This window comes from Amia ocellicauda, chromosome 16 (assembly GCF_036373705.1).
Source record: "Amia ocellicauda isolate fAmiCal2 chromosome 16, fAmiCal2.hap1, whole genome shotgun sequence".
Classification (NCBI taxonomy): domain Eukaryota; kingdom Metazoa; phylum Chordata; class Actinopteri; order Amiiformes; family Amiidae; genus Amia; species Amia ocellicauda.
The window spans coordinates 27,225,539-27,243,419 of NC_089865.1; the positions used below are offsets into that span (position 1 = coordinate 27,225,539).

At 41.7% G+C, this 17,881-nt stretch overlaps 3 non-coding genes across 3 annotated transcripts; all 3 read right to left on the bottom strand.

The window, feature by feature from the left end:
* On the bottom strand, positions 1-72 carry trnah-gug (transfer RNA histidin (anticodon GUG)). The gene has a single exon. It is a non-coding gene; the product is annotated as a tRNA-His (tRNA).
* A 1,774-nt stretch (positions 73-1,846) lies between these two features.
* On the bottom strand, positions 1,847-1,918 carry trnah-gug (transfer RNA histidin (anticodon GUG)). Its single transcript has one exon. It is a non-coding gene; the product is annotated as a tRNA-His (tRNA).
* A 1,784-nt stretch (positions 1,919-3,702) lies between these two features.
* Positions 3,703-3,774, bottom strand: trnah-gug (transfer RNA histidin (anticodon GUG)). Its single transcript has one exon. It is a non-coding gene; the product is annotated as a tRNA-His (tRNA).
* Positions 3,775-17,881: the final 14,107 nt, after the last annotated feature.

Genomic DNA, 17,881 nt, shown 5'->3' on the forward strand with positions numbered 1-17,881 from the left:
TGCCGTGACCCGGATTCGAACCGGGGTTGTTGCGACCACAACGCAATGTACTAACCACTATACGATCACGGCCAGCTACTTGAAAGATGTTCAACAGTTTATGGAACAGGCGCCGGAAGATGTAATTTTATTTTACCATACTATTCATTTTTAAAGTATACTAATGAAGGTCATATTTCTTGGGTGGCGCAGTGTTGTGTGATGTAGGCTTATGTTTTCTAAGACTGACGTGGTGCTGAAAACAGCTCCCGAGAACAAGCCTCCTGCTCAGCTACATGACAAACTAATTACAAATGTGTATGATATTGCACTTGCCATTTTAGTAATAGTCCTCTGCGTGTTTCGTTTCATACCGGTATAGTCATTTTTGTAAGTTGCATTGAGAGTGCTGGAGAGTAATTAAGTATTTGTAAACAAATCTATAACTACCTATATATCGCTATATGTGTGTATGTGTGTGTGTGTTGTGTTTAAAATTAATGCTATAGTGATGTGGATTGAACCCAGAGTGCCGAATCCAGACTACAATAATTCCAACTGCAGGATTGAGGCGAGCTAATGGGGAACCCTATATTTCGGCCACTGCAGCCGCTATCACTGTAACACAGACACACAACATAAAGACTGAAAGAAACAAACACAGCTGTAACGTCCCTGTCCAGTCGCCTCGCACTAAGGTGCTCTGGGGAGTTTGTGTTTGTATCCAGACGAGAGGAAGCCAGCTCAGAGGTTCACATATGGTCGGGCGCATAGGATTCCTGGTTTTCAGGCAGGCGGCCCCGTTTCAACTTTTGGTATGGGATTGCAGTGTCTGTCAGAATAACAACATGAGTTTATTATCAAGGGGGATTTCGTTTGTATCGTTCCAGTCACCCTCTATCACATTGTATTGTACTGTACATTACAATTAAGAAAAAGTGGAATGTCGTACTGGACAATCAAAGGACGCAATAATATCACAGATTCCAATACATAACTTTTTGAAATATTATAACTACTACTGTCAATGTGATGTTTACTTTTGGTATTTTTTGTAGAATACCATACCGTATACTGGCCCATTTCGACCTCTGGGTGTTCGTGTAATACGAATTAAATATATGCAACGGCAAGGATAATTGCAAATTGACAATTCAAGACACAAACTCGATGTCTCATGTAGCCTGTGGTTGCCATTGACTGCTTGAGCACAGGTGATAAATGTGAGATATGGGGCAGATTCCTTACAAGATCATGTATATGTTTGTGTTTACATATGAATTGATGTATTTTTGATAACTAGTTCTGAAGCATCCAAGAGATAAGGATATGTTTTCTCAAGCACAAAAATAAAGATAAGCAGAGAGTAATAGAAGGAGACGTGTGTTTTGAATGGCCGTACGTCTAGACAGACAAGTGTCAAAGTTCTGTCGTTACAAACAGCAGGCCAGGCCTGAGCCCTGTCCGTTCCTCTCAAAAGGCATGTTTTGGCGGGAAACTGACACGCAAATGCACTGTTCTCATTGAACAGTTTCCAGTGTCCGCTATACAACACGCATCATGTACTCATGAATTCGAACTATCTCACATGAGCCAGCCCTGAGCTTTCTAGTTTTGTGTTGATTTTTTAATCACCCTGGCGATTCGACACCCAAACAATGAAATGAAGTTACATTAATATCGATGATACTTATTAATGAATTAGATGGATGTAATCCACAATGTAATTAATTTGCAAATACAGGTTCAGTTTTCTATATTTAGTTTAACTCTATAATGTATTGATGTTGTTGCTGATATAACGATATACTTTCATAAAATGGAATATTGTGAGAAAGACACCGGGCTGGTGAGTGGGGTCTCCCATTGCCGTGACCCGGATTCGAACCGGGGTTGTTGCGACCACAACGCAAAGTACTAACCACTATACGATCACGGCCAGCTACTTGAAAGATGTTCAAAAGTTTATGGAACAGGCGCCGGAAGATGTAATGTTATTTTACCATAGTATTGATTTTTAAAGTATACTAATGAAGGTCATATTTCTTGGGTGGCGCAGTGTTGTGTGATGTAGGCTTATGTTTTCTAAGACTGACATGGTGCTGAAAACAGCTCCCGAGAACAAGCCTCCTGCTCAGCTACATGACAAACTAATTACAAATGTGTATGATATTGCACTTGCCATTTTAGTAATAGTCTTCTGCGTGTTTCGTTTTATACCGGTATAGTCATTTTTGCAAGTTGCATTGAGAGTGCTGGAGAGTAATTAAGTATTTGTAAACTAATCTATAACTACCTATATATCGCTATATGTGTGTATGTGTGTGTGTGTGTGTGTTGTGTTTAAAATTAATGCTATAGTGATGTGGATTGAACCCAGAGTGCCGAATCCAGACTACAATAATTCCAACTGCAGGATTGAGGCGAGCTAATGGGGAACCCTACATTTCGGCCACTGCAGCCGCTATCACTGTAACACAGACACACAACATAAAGACTGAAAGAAACAAACACAGCTGTAACGTCCCTGTCCAGTCGCCTCGCACTAAGGTGCTCTGGGGACTCTGTGTTTGTATCCAGACGAGAGGAATCCAGCTCAGAGGTTCACATATGGTCGGGCGCATAGGATTCCTAGTTTTCAGGCAGGCGGCCCTGTTTCAACTTTTGGTATGGGATTGCAGTGTCTGTCAGAATAAAAACATGAGTTTATTATCATGGGGGATTTCGTTTGTATCGTTCCAGTCACCCTCTATAGCATTGTATTGTACTGTACATTACAATTAAGATAAAGTGGAATGTCGTACTGGACAATCAAAGGACGCAATGATATCACAGATTCCAATACATAACTTTTAAAATATTATTACTACTACTGTCAATGTGATGTTTACTTTTGGAATATTTTGTAGATTACCATACCGTATACTGGCCTATCTCGACCACTGGGTGTTCGTGTAATACGAATAAAATATAAGCAACGGCAAGGATAATTGTAAATTGACAATTCAACACACAAACTCGATGTCTCATGTAGCCTGTGGTTGCCATTGACAGCTTGAGCACAGGTGATAAATGTGAGATATGGGGCAGATTCCTTACAAGATCATGTATATGTTTGTGTTTTCATATGAATTGATGTATTTTTGATAACTAGTTCTTATGCATCCAAGAGATAAGGATATGTTTTCTCAAGCACAAAAATAAAGATAAGCAGAGAGTAATAGAAGGAGATGTGTGTTTTGAATGGCCGTGCGTCTGGACAGACAAGTGTCAAAGTTCTGTCGTTACAAACAGCAGGCCAGGCCTGAGCCCTGTCCGTTCCTCTCAAAAGGCATGTTTTGGCGGGAAACTGACAAGCAAATGCACTGTTCTCATTGAACAGTTTCCAGTGTCCGCTATACAACACGCATCATGTACTCATGAATTCGAACTATCTCACATGAGCCAGCTCTGAGCTTTCTAGTTTTGTGTTGATTTTTTAATCACCCTGGCGACTGGATTCGACACCCAAACAATGAAATGAAGTTACATTAATATCGATGATACTTATTAATGAATTAGATGGATGTAATCCACAATGTTATTAATTTGCAAATACAGGTTCAGTTTTCTATATTTAGTTTAACTCTATAATGTATTGATGTTGTTGCTGATATAACGATATACTTTCATAAAATGGAATGTTGTGAGAAAGACACCGGGCTGGTGAGTGGGGTCTCCCATTGCCGTGACCCGGATTCGAACCGGGGTTGTTGCGACCACAACGCAAAGTACTAACCACTATACGATCACGGCCAGCTACTTGAAAGATGTTCAACAGTTTATGGAACAGGCGCCGGAAGATGTAATGTTATTTTACCATAGTATTCATTTTTAAAGTATACTAATGATGGTCATATTTCTTGGGTGGCGCAGTGTTGTGTGATGTAGGCTTATGTTTTCTAAGACTGACGTGGTGCTGAAAACAGCTCCCGAGAACAAGCCTCCTGCTCAGCTACATGACAAACTAATTACAAATGTGTATGATATTGCACTTGCCATTTTAGTAATAGTCCTCTGCGTGTTTCGTTTCATACCGGTATAGTCATTTTTGTAAGTTGCATTGAGAGTGCTGGAGAGTAATTAAGTATTTGTAAACTAATCTATAACATCCTATCTATCGCTATATGTGTGTATGTGTATGTGTGTGTGTGTGTTGTGTTTAAAATTAATGCTATATTGATGTGGATTGAACCCAGAGTGCCAAATCCAGACTACAATAATTCCAACTGCAGGATTGAGGCGATCTAATGGGGAACCCGACATTTCGGTCACTGCAGCCGCTATCACTGTAACACAGACACACAACATAAAGACTGAAAGAAACAAACACAGCTGTAACGTCCCTGTCCAGTCGCCTCGCACTAAGGTGCTCTGGGGACTCTGTGTTTGTATCCAGACGAGAGGAATCCAGCTCAGAGGTTCACATATGGTCGGGCGCATAGGATTCCTAGTTTTCAGGCAGGCGGCCCTGTTTCAACTTTTGGTATGGGATTGCAGTGTCTGTCAGAATCGTTCCAGTCACCCTCTATCACATTGTATTGTACTGTACATTACAATTAAGAAAAAGTGGAATGTCGTACTGGACAATCAAAGGACGCAATAATATCACAGATTCCAATACATAACTTTTGAAATATTATTACTACTACTGTCAATGTGATGTTTACTTTTGGTATTTTTTGTAGAATACCATACCGTATACTGGCCCATTTCGACCACTGGGTGTTCGTGTAATACGAATTAAATATAAGCAACGGCAAGGATAATTGCAAATTGACAATTCAACACACAAACTCGATGTCTCATGTAGCCTGTGGTTGCCATTGACAGCTTGAGCACAGGTGATAAATGTGAGATATGGGGCAGATTCCTTTCAAGATCATGTATATGTTTGTGTTTACATATGAATTGATGTATTTTTGATAACTAGCTCTGAAGCATCCAAGAGATAAGGATATGTTTTCTCAAGCACAAAAATAAAGATAAGCAGAGAGTAATAGAAGGAGACGTGTGTTTTGAATGGCCGGGCGTCTGGACAGACAAGTGTCAAAGTTCTGTCGTCTACAAACAGCAGGCCAGGCCTGAGCCCTGCCCGTTCCTCTCAAACGGCATGTTTTGGTGGGAAACTGACAAGCAAATGCACTGTTCTCATTGAACAGTTTCCAGTGTCCGGTATACAACACGCATCATATACTCATGAAATCGAACAATCTCACATGAGCCAGCCCTGAGCTTTCTAGTTTTGTGTTGATTTTTTAATCACCCTGGCGACTGGATTCGACACCCAAACAATGAAATGAAGTTACATTAATATCGATGATACTTATTAATGAATTAGATGGATGTAATCCACAATGTAATTAATTTGCAAATAGAGGTTCAGTTTTCTATATTTAATTTAACTCTATAATGTATTGATGTTGTTGCTGATATAACGATATACTTTCATAAAATGGAATATTGTGAGAAAGACACCGGGCTGGTGTGTGGGGACTCCCACTGCCGTGACCCGGATTCGAACCGGGGTTTTTGCGCCCACAACGCAAAGTACTAATCACTATACGATCACGGCCAGCTACTTGAAAGATGTTCAACAGTTTACGGAACAGGCGCCGGAAGATGTAATGTTATTTTACCATAGTATTCATTTTTAAAGTATACTAATGAAGGTCATATTTCTTGGGTGGCGCAGTGTTGTGTGATGTAGGCTTATGTTTTCTAAGACTGACGTGGTGCTGAAAACAGCTCCCGAGAACAAGCCTCCTGCTCAGCTACATGACAAACTAATTACAAATGTGTATGATATTGCACTTGCCATTTTAGTAATAGTCTTCTGCGTGTTTCGTTTTATACCGGTATAGTCATTTTTGTAAGTTGCATTGAGAGTGCTGGAGAGTAATTAAGTATTTGTAAACTAATCTATAACATCCTATATCTCGCTATATGTGTGTATGTGTGTGTATGTGTGTGTGTGTGTTGTGTTTAAAATTAATGCTATAGTGATGTGGATTGAAACCAGAGTGCCGAATCCAGACTACAATAATTCCAATTGCAGGATTGAGGCAAGCTAATGGGGAACCCTACATTTCGGCCACTGCAGCCGCTATCACTGTAAAACATACACACAACATAAAGACGGAAAGAAACAAACACAGCTGTGACGTCCCTGTCCAGTCGCCTCGCACTAAGGGGCTCTTATAAGATCAACAAGTTCTGTTGTCTGTAATGGTCCCAGGTCCTAACATTGCCTGTTTTGCATAGGGTACTTATGTTATCCACACTGTATCTGGCTCTGTCTCTCCCCTCAAATGTAATTAAAAATAAAATTAAAAAAGAGGGTGTGTGCGTGGGTGTTTGTTTGTGTATATGTTAATTGTTTTGTAAAAAAAAAAAAAAAAAAAAGCTGTGGTTATATTTTATCTCTCACATAATGTGTTCATTCGTTTTAATTAAATACATTCTAGGGTCTTAAAGCTCATAAGAGTTAGACTTAAGATAAGGATATGCTTTTAAGTTATTTTAGCGTTCTCAATCCCTGATGATAAGGAATCGTTTAAAAAATAAAAACAACTGATCACTCAATGCTAAATAGATCACAACACTCAAGGCTAAATCACTCACACCATGGGGGACGGGGGTGGGCTCAGACAACAGTAGGTATGGCGTGTGGTATCAAAACATTCAGAATACTTTTAAACTATATAATTTATAAGCTTTGTAAAATAAACCCAAATATCTCTTTTGCGGGGATAAACGCTGTTCTGAGTAGTTTGTGACTTGTTTAATACCAAACAAAGTATCGCTATTAAAAAAAAAAAAAAAAAAAAAAATCACTGTGAAAGCGCTAGTTATTTTAGATCTTTATAGTTATTTTCTTGGCTCAGGTTGTTTTTTAGCGCTTATAAAGGCCTGAAATATTCTTAGTGGTTGTTGACTATAGGTCTAGATGCTTAAAAATGTTTTTTTGAGAGACCAAAAGGTTCTAATAAAAGTTTAGAGTAGAGAGGAGAGAGATCGTCTCCATCTTGGTTTCTATTTGAAATTTGATGCAGTGTCATTTTATTGGTTGGTTTTGATATGTTAATTGGTAACAGGGCGGCACAAAGACCAGACCAGAACAATGCCTTACAAGCAGATCCGGCATGTGGCCATCAGTATAAGTATGAAGGTCTGGTCTTCAGCTCGACAGACTCATACTGCCCTTTCGATTTCAGACTAAAGATCAACAATGTCCGGAAACAACATCAGCGACTTCGATTTAAACGAGTTTTTAGGTAAGTCTTCAGATTATTTTCATTGACTCAGAGCGTGTTGTGTGCATGTCTTGTATATAAGGCTATAGCATCTGTTTTAAGTTCTGTAAAATTATTTTTCAGCCAGTCAACAGGAGTTAATTCCCAACGCTGAGGAGATCATCTGGAACAACAACGGTAAGCTTTTTGTGTTTGCGCTCATGGGTTTTTATGTTTGGGTGTGTGTGGTTTTGAAGCGGCTCATTAGAGTTATGAAAACGTTTTAATATATATTAATGCCGGTCTCTTTAATTACACAGAAACTATCGAAAGGCCTGTGATTAATGTCTCCGAGCATCGACCAAGAGAAGTGGTTGTCCCTAGACAGGCTGTCTGCCGACCGGGTAAGAACTAAACCCCCGTTTGTTTGTATAACGTTTCTGTAAGATGTTTGAGTCCAGTTTTGTTATTTTTAAAAAATTATCCTTTCTAACAGTATTAAGAAACGTGGTTCGAGACAACGAAAGGCCTTCCACATCGAGGGCTTGTTTCGTTTTACCTTCGAGAACCGTAACCTTTCAAGAATCTGAAAGGCCGTCAGCCCCAGTATCTGATAGCTGTGAGTATATATCTGCAGTCTGTAAATAAGAGGTTAAAGCTTTTTATAAAATGTTGTGGTTAAAGGTTAAACATGTCTCTTACCTTCACAGCGGTGCAAAAAGCTAAACCAGCCGAAAAACATAAGAAACAATTATTCTGTGGAGGTAAGTAAGATCTTTCAAACTTTAATGTTTTTAAAACGGCTTTGTTTGTCCATTGTGGGCTAATATTTAAGTGATGTGTGCCTGTTTCCTGTAGGGCGGGGGGTTCTGGGAAAGATATTTAGAAGTCCGGACAGGTCTAGGCTTGTTTCTGGCTTATCTCCCGCTATTATACTTCTGTTTTAAAGTGGTTGTAGGAAAAGGCTTGAAGGTGTTCCTTGTATTTAATATTTATACAGATTGTGAAAACGTTTGTGAAACAGGAAGTCCCGGGATCAGGAAGCGTTTACACTTGGAAGGTTCGTTTAAAAATGAAATGTTGCTGTGTGTGTGTGAATACAAGTTTTTTATTAACAATATTACAGTTTTTAAAGAAACATTTAAGAAACAGTTTATTTACAGCGGCTTCTCTGTTTTACATTTATTATAAGGTTTTAGATTTTATCAAGTCCTAATAAATATATTGTCTGTAAATAATAAGGCGTTGTAGTGAATGTCTAAGGCTATTTTCAAAGGTCTAAAAAAGCTAAAGGTTTTGAATGTCCTGGACATGTTGTTTTAAGTTTGATTTCTCTCGCCGTTTAAAGATGTAAATGTAATTTATATTTTTATTCTTCCCAAGACTCTTGGGATAGTCATTCTGTGGATGAGCTATTGAGGACAATTACCCCGTCTAAGTGGGATCAAACATCTTCCCCTGTGAGATCACCGAGAGGATCCCCCACGGTGGTCTTGGAGACCCCCCAACATCTACTCAGGCCACAGCCTTCTGGGGGTAATTCAACACCCCAGATTCAGCCCGCCGCATTGTCGGGCGGAACAAATACAGCCATCCAACAACCTCAGGGGTCGCCATCAGTCAGGGCTGACACACCACCCAACGACGGCCTGGTTTCAACATCGTCCCCCCAGACCCGTTTCTTGGCTACAGAAACGCGGAACAGTACCCCGCGCTTGGCCAGGGTGTCACCGCAAAGGCCTTCTTGGTCTCCGTCCGTGAGTATACGCTCGCTCCTTGTCTCCTTCGACCGAGATTTACCGGAGCGACCATCCTTTGAAGCTGAGCCAGGCCACCAGCTCCCGGAGCTTCTTCCTGAAGGTCGGCATGAGTTGCTACATACTTTGTTACAAAATCAAAGACTTGTGTTAGTGGGGCAAAACCTGGTGATAGATAGCCAAAACACCCTTATTAATGTTTTAATAGACACAAAATGCCTTACTATTGTGGGTTGTTGGAAAAATAAAAAAGAAATTAAAAAATGTCCAGACTTGGTAAAAGAACTCACGAACTAAAGGATTATGAACAAGCTAGGGCCCCAAAAAGACCTTCCCGAGAGAACATCCCCGGCCCTGTTGTGAACTCCTCTGATGTCCCAATGAACCTGGAACTATTACAAATGATAAATGATTTAAATAACCCCCAATTACCACCGATAGAATGTGAATTAACAGACTTACCGGTGAACCCCGACCTGTTACAGATGGTCAATGATCTAAATAACCACCTCCCACCGGTAGCGCTTATAGAGGTTCACCCCCTAGTTCACCCCGATTTGTTTGAAATGGTGGAGGCTTTGGAGGAGCTACCCCGACCAGATTCTGCCCCTATTATAAATGATTTGAGTCAATTAGAACACAGGATGGCGGCAGAAGCAGCCGTCACTATAGAGGAGGGTCTTGACATTAACCGGTTGGATATCTTTGAAGGACTTTTACAGGCTTTAAATGAGCCTCCTCAAAAAGGGGGTTTTGTAGATGTCAGCAGTGTGGGTGTTCGGCATGTGGAGGGATCTGAGACTGATAAGGCTGTGGAGGACATGCTCTGTGAGAATGTAGGGGGTGAAGGCTTTGTTCAAAATGATGATGTGTCCAAGAGTTCCAGTGATCCCGTTATTATAGATAGACCGGCCTATAACAATTTTGAAATGATTCAGCGTTTTAATTATGCAGAACTTTTAAATTGTGACAATTATGCAGAAATATTTGTCAACATACACGAGGCCTTGCAAAACATGCTTGAACAGGTTGCTGAAAGGCTCAGACCTCGAGATGTTGTACAGTTAGAACTCAGAGGGGATGTTTTGTTTAGCAACCTATCTGTAATGCTGAGTGGAGATAATTTAGATGTTGATGAATTTCTGGCTAAAATCGAAAAGTCATTCAATGTTGCAATGTAACGCAGCCATCTTAGCTGATGAAAGTCTGTCTCTGGTAATGAATGTGGTTCGTAACCCTGAGGGTGGGGCGCTTAGAAGACTGTCGAAATGCTTGAAGAACGACATAATTAGGACCAAGCTCAGGCAATTAGTGGTGAGTTCCAGTGGGGACAATAAGCTCTGTTTTGCTAACAGTTTAATAAAACTACTCACCCCCGACATGCCTGAACCCCAAGCTCTGCCAGAGGCTTTAATGCTTCATCAGAGGGCCGGCTTAAACTCTCAACAGATGGTTGCCTTTTCAGACATTACCAAGTTTGAGGAGTTGTTGTCTTTAAAAATTGTTGTGTGGTACCGTTGTGAGGTAAAGGAAGTATTTGTGAAATTTCAGACACATCCTGAAACCCATACACAGACACTGTTTCTCTTCCTAAGTGATAGTCATTACTTTGGAATAAAGAGTTTGACGGCTTTTTTGGGTTGTTCGTATGTTTGTCATTGGTGTTATAAGGCCTTCAATGATAAGCTTAAGCACCGCTGTGACGGTTACTGTAACGTCTGTTTCAATCCGCAATGTCGTAAGGGTTTGGCCCCTACCATCCGATGTAAAGATTGCTTAAGGATTTGTCTCTCAGCGTTCTGTTTTTCCGAGCATAAGGTACAGAGGGCCGCTGCTGAGGGGGTTAAAAAACGGAGTTATTGTGATCAAACTAAATATTGCCCGCAGTGTTGTCTCCAGTACCGTTTTCATGAGGTTAAACCACACAAATGTCTGGAGCCGAGATGCAGGATCTGTAATGCTGATTTAACCCCGGGGTCCGAACACCAGTGCTTTATTCAGCCGGTTAAAAAGGAGCCGCCGCACAACCGGTATGTCTTTTTTGATTTTGAATGTCGGCAAGAAAACGGGGTCCACGTTGCTAATTATATACACTGTATTGACTTGTTGGATCGTGAGTGGTCAGCTAGCGGTGAGAGTTGTGTCAGGGATTTCTTTACGCGGTATCGCGGTCCAAAATACCTCAATTACACATTTATTGCCCACAATGCTAAGGGTTATGATTCTTACATTTTGATGAAGTATCTGGTGGAAAATGGGGTGACCCCAAAAATAATAGCTCAGGGTAGCAAGATCATGTGTTTCACCGACGAAGCTTTCAACCAACGTTACATAGACTCGTTAAATTTCCTCCCCATGAAATTGAGCGCTTTGCCTAAAGCTCTGGGTTTTGAGGCTCAGAAGAAAGGTTGGTTCTGCCATTTTTTAAATACTAAGGACACTCAAAATTATCGAGGGTCCTACCCGCCCGCCTCTTATTATGGGGTTGATACTATGATGTCTCATGAGAGGGAGGAATTCTTTAAATGGTACAATACGGTTAAGGGAGGTGTTTTTGATTTCCGAGAAGAGATGGCCGCTAATTGTAAAAATGATGTGGTGATCCTTTAAGAAGCCTGTGTGCGTTTCCGCGCCCTGGTTATCAACACCTCGGGTCTCGACCCTTTGCAAAGTGTGACCATAGCATCTCTCTGCATGAAAATGTATCGGTCCAATTTCTTGCAGAAAAACACTATAGCGGTCACCACTTCTGACAACTATCGTGCTAGACAAAAGAACTTTTCGACTGTCTCCATACAGTGGCTGGAATACCTGAGTGCCAGGGATAACATCTTCATCAGACATGCTTTAAATCAAGGGGAAGTCAAAATGGGGCCTTACTACTTAGACGGCTTTAGCGACGTGTCCGGGCGGCGTACCGCTTATGAGTTTGCTGGTTGTATTTACCATGGCTGTCCTCAGTGCTTCGACCCAAACACCTTTAACCCAGTAACACAAAAACTCTGCGGTGATATGTACTATGATTTCCAGGAACGAATTGAAACTTTAAAAAACACCTATGGTTTGAACGTGCTGGTGATTTGGGAACATGAGTGGATGACCCTGAAGCAACAGGATGCGGGGGTACAACGGTTTATGGAAACCTTGGACTTTCCTGAACGTCTAGAGCCCCGGGATGCGTTATTTGGGGGTCGTACCAACGCCCTCTGTTTACATTATGAGGTAAAGGAGGGTGAGAGAGTAGATTACTATGATTTCACCAGTCTGTACCCTTATGTCAACAAGACCAAAATGTACACGGTGGGGCATCCAACCATTGTTTATCGTGACTTTCTCGAAATCGGTCATTACTTTGGTTTGATCAAGGTCACAATGTACCCTCCTCGTGAGCTGTTCTTACCCGTGTTGCCTTACAGGTGTTCGGGAAAATTGATGTTCCCAATGTGTAGAACGTGTGTGGAAACTGAAAATCAAACTACCTCTTGCCTGCACAGTGATGAAGAGAGAGCGCTGACGGGTGTCTGGTGTAGCATTGAGCTTGACAAGGCGGTGGAGAAAGGTTACAGAGTCGGTAAGGTGTATGAGGTTTGGTATTTTTCTGAAAAATCTGATACTCTTTTTGCTGATTACATTATGACCCATCTGAAAGGGAAACAGGAGGCATCGGGCTATCCCTTATGGTGTGTTGACGCCGCGGCCAAAGAGCGATACGTTCAGGAATATTTTGAAAAGGAAGGGATCCGTCTAGAGCCGGGGAACATAACTGTAAACCCCGCCAAGAGACAAATGTCCAAACTGATTTTAAACAGTCTGTGGGGTAAGTTTGGGGAAAGAAATAACCGTCTAAACACAACCTTGATTAAAACCCCTGAACAGTTTATAGAATTTATGTTTTCCAAACAACATGCAGTATCACACTTTCAATTCTTAAATGACCACGTGGCACAGGTCCAGTGGAGGGCCCCTAAAGATTTCCCCACCAAACAGGGGAACGTTAATGTTTTCATAGCGGTTTTTTCCACGGCTTATGCCCGGCTTGAACTGTACAACTTAATGGATCAGTTGCAGGAACGCACGCTCTATCATGATACTGACTCTGTAATCTTTGTCACCAGGCCAGGGGATTGGGTCCGTCCCCTCGGGGACTACCTTGGGGAGTTAACGAGCGAACTAGATCCTCAGGACCACATAGTGGAGTTTGTTTCAGGGGGTCCTAAGACTTACGCATACAGAACGGCTGCGGGTAAGACCTGTATGAAAGTTAAGGGTTTCACTTTGAACCATTGTAACAACAAGCTCATTAACATCAAGTCTCTGATGACCCTGGTACAAAGTTTTGTAACCGAGAAAGACGTGCCTCCTCGTGAGATTATTACAGCCGGAAATCAGATCTATCGCAATAAAAAGGGGTACACGTTGGAAAATAGATCACTAAACAAACAGTTCAGGGTGGTGTACAATAAAAGAGTGTTGAAGACTGATTATACCACTCTGCCTTATGGATATTAGCGCTGGTTTTGATAACAGACTTCAACACCCTTTCTCCTGTATTATAGCCGGTCCCTCCAATTCGGGTAAGAGCTATCTTATAAAGAACATCATAGATGATGTGGACGCAACCGTGTCCCAAGCTCTTGACAACATAGTGTGGTGTTACTCTTGCTGGCAACCTCTCTACGATGATTTGGCTTCGAAAAAAAATAATCTGAAATTTGTGCAAGGTCTCCCCGCCTCGTTGTGTGACGATGACTTGTTCCCGCCCGTTCAAACTAATCTAGTGATCCTTGATGACCTGGCCGGTGACAACAGTGAAGTGGAAAAAGCTTTCACAAAGTACACTCATCATTGGAATTTAAGTATTATTTATTTAGTTCAAAATCTATTTTTTCAAGGTAAATAAAGCCGCACTATGAATTTAAACGCCAATAATATAATTATTTAAAAAAACCCCAGAGATAAACTACAGGGGCCCCCTCGGATTTGATCGAGACCCTGTGTGAAATAGCTTTTAACATCTTACGCGGTAATATACCCCTAACCCCTTCTCAACATTCTAAACTCAAAAAACAAAATGCGGTTATCAAGATCATCGCAAATAAGAAGTATTCTATTAAAAGAAAAAGAAAGAAGATTAATCAAACCGGGGGTTTTATAGGACCGCTGTTGAGCATAGCCGTGCCTTTCCTAACCAGTCTTCTAGCTTCCAGAGTGGGTTAATAATGGAATATGCTCAGAAAATGTTTTTGATCCCTCAGGAGCAGCTTGAGAAACTGAGAAAAAATGTTGTCGGGCCAGAGCCCATTAGACAAACTGCCGAAAACAACCTGGACTCTGAAATGAAAGCTATACTGGCCAGGGCCGATTTAAATCAGTATTCCAAAGCCCAGTTGTATAGCAACACGTTACAGCGCTACCTCCGTCTGGTTAGACAGGGTGAAAAAGATCATAACACTTTAACTTTAACCATGGCCTCTCAAGAAAATGGTTCTGGGGCTGATGCGGGGGGTACGGTTGATAAAGATGTTGCGGTGACCGAACCTGTTGAGAGTTCAGAGGGAGATGTTGTAACGGATGTTTTGAGAAACATACCGGCCAGAAGCAAAAGACATGCAGAATATATCCTGCACAAAATGGTTCAGAAACCGCGGGTAACGGCTTGGAATGAACAGGGTGAATTTGTTTTTAAAGGACAACTGATCAAAGGTTCACACATGTTTGATTTGTTGAAGAGCGTCACTAGCACTAATAAGGTACCCGATAGTCGCCGACCTGTAGGCTGGAATGCTTTCCTACAGGCGATGGCCTGTCTGAACATGCCCCAATCAACAGTTCCTAACCAGGAAACGCGACAAAAAATCTGTCTGTGTAAAGAGGTGGAGACTGATCTGACTCCGATATCTCATTACTCTGACCGTGCTGAGCAACCATCCTCAGGATCTATCCATCGTTGGGAAGCTTATTAATCTCATGTTATTATTTGTCTCCCCTGTAAAAAATGACCCGACAAACAATTTTTTTTTTTTTTTTTTTTTTTTCAAATGTTGTACATTTATTTATAACATAACCCCTGCTTTGTATAAGAATTGTGTTGAATAAAAACAAAACTAATGATTCAAAGGCTGTTTTCATTATTTTTTCACCTTAACACGCATGACATCTTTTAAAATCCTCACAAGAACACCCCATCTGTATACATGGCTGGCTAGGGTCGTAAGTCATTGTGTTATAAGGGGGGGTCCACAGTGCCCTTACAAACTCTGCCACTTTTTTATCATTTTGGCCTAAATCCTCACTGTACAAGGCCATAATATCGGGGTATGACCTTCCTTTAGATCTATGATATAAGAAAAACACACAGTGTTGACCACAAGTGAAGGTCTGAAGACTTTGTACTTGACGACCGCTGTAAATTGTTTCTTGACAGTTGTTGAGCAGAAAGTTATTGATCTTCTGAGGGAAAGGTCTGGAATCCGGGGGGTTTCCATAGGAATCAAAAAATTCACCACGGTGGTCCTCCCTTAGATAAATAGCCAGCCAATGTTCTCCAGGCATATTTTTAGGGTGTGTGTTGATTATGTACATTGCAGGTAAATTCTTGATCTAAAATTTAGGCAGCTGGTCGCAGGCGTAGACTCCTTGAAACAGTTTCCGTGAGCCGGCCAGGACATTCATGATGTGGTTGAGCTCTCTGGTGTTCATTTTAATAATAATCATACAGAACGTTTCTCCTCTGATTCACCTCAATAATGTTGTCAAACACAGCATACACGACCATATTTACAGTGCGTGGTAGAGGCTGCTTGAAACGCATCTCCAAACGCATAATGCCCGTCTTCATCAGTGAAAAATGTTGTCCACACTCTTCGTCAGGGGTCAGGTTGAAACCGTACAGGGTGTAACCGCTGCAGTATTCCCGGCGATCGATCAGCAGAGGTTGATCCTTGAGATGGCGACCCGTTGCCAGTACTAGACTGTAATATTCATGAACCGCATTGCCGTTTTCAAAGTCAGGTTGAAAAGGTCTGGATGGAACCTGCACACCATCGACGTACAACGCTATAAATTCCGCGTTATAATGTTTAAAGTTAAAGGGGTTCTTGTTGTAAACCCTGGTAAATGCATCATTATCCACGAGACCTATAATAACCTGTTTTGGGAGCTGTCCTAGAAACAGATTTTCCTGGTTCATCACCCGTGTCCCTGCGGAGATACTGTGGACTTTCATATAGACTCTTTCGATCGGGTACTTGGCGTTTGCCGTCATTAACGCCTGCACGTGTCCTAGTTTAACCGCCGGGGAGACGGACACTTTTTTCACAAACAACGAGGCCGATAATATGGTCAGTTTATATTTTTCAGTATCAGGGGTCATCAGACAAAAAGCACTTTTACTACGGATCATTTTAATTTTAATGTCTACCCCGTTGAGCATGAGTTTTTCTTGGAAAAATATGTCTGCATGGATATGCCCCATTAGCTCAAAGGTCCGCCCTTCTGTTGAAAAGGCCGTTCTTTTTTGCAAACCCTTATTGAGTCCCTCTGGATCCTTGTCGTCCATAGCTTCCGGGGTGTCTTTGAAGAAAAGGCCGGGGCTGAACTGTTTGCTTAGGGTCTCATCACTATAATTAAGGATACACTCCATCATGGCTCTGTAGGGGTAAGTATTGCTGCTTTGCCTAATGAGCCGATCTCCCAGGGTCACATCCACCTGTGAAAACATGGTGGCCACCGGGTAATTGATGACCCCAGCGTTGGCCGTCTTCTCGATTGCATCGCCATCCTCATCAGTCACTTTACAGTTCATTAAAACAAATGTGTTATTCAAATCAATATAATCCTCGCCATTGCCAGCTATAAAAAACTCCAGAGGGGCCGTGTCTGAAATTGCGGAAAGAGGGGGAATCTCTATATATATGCTCTTATCTATACTCGTTTGAGTGTATGGAACTGTAAACAGATCCAGTTCTGATTTGACGCATTCTTCCGATAGACTGTGGACAAAAGACATGTTTAAAAGATGTATCCTGAGGCTCTATTTGTCTTTCTTTGAGACTTTCTTTTTGCAGGTTTTTTCTTGTGCTGCTTCCTTCTCCGAGTGTTTCCACGATATGTTGGAGAATGAGAGATTCTTCGTTTTTTGTTAGCCACGGATCTTCGTCGCCCTGGTGGACACATGCTGTTTCTTCTTTTACCCCCCCTCCTCGCCATTACCATGAGACCCGAACCCTCCTGATGCTCATGGCTAGCTGCCTGGTTCATAACATTGGTGAACACGTCACTAACAATATTTTTAGCCGCTGATTTCAAGTGGGGTCTGGCTATAGCAAAGCCTCTCTTAAGCAGGGGTACGGCCATTCTAAAGAGACCACGAAAGAGTCCTCCTAGACCGGCACCATACATTGTGGGGGCTCCTACAAAACCGGGCAAGCCGTACCCGGCTTGCATCTTGTAATAATCCACATAGGCGCTAGGATCTACATAACCCCTTGAGGTAGCCATTTTAATAATGTACACACTGTTTCAGGGGTCGAAAATGTAGTTTGACAATAACTTTACCGAAGCGGAAGGGTACGTTGATATTCTGATCCGATTTTACTTCGATCGTGATGTTGTCAAAGTGGGTCTTTGAGACTGGTACGTAGTGTGGCTTGTCATAAGTAATTGTGACCATGTCATTGCTTTTACCTTTAATAAGTACATTTCTCAATAGGGGGACATAACTATCCCCGACCCTCTGGTGGGTTATGATATCCGTATACACATAAAGAGTGTAAAAGCCGCCCCTTATGTCAGCCGGGAAGGGGGCCACCACTTCTGATTACCTGCTCTCTGTGTCAGAATAGAACCCTAATATACGCCCCAGTTGGCCGC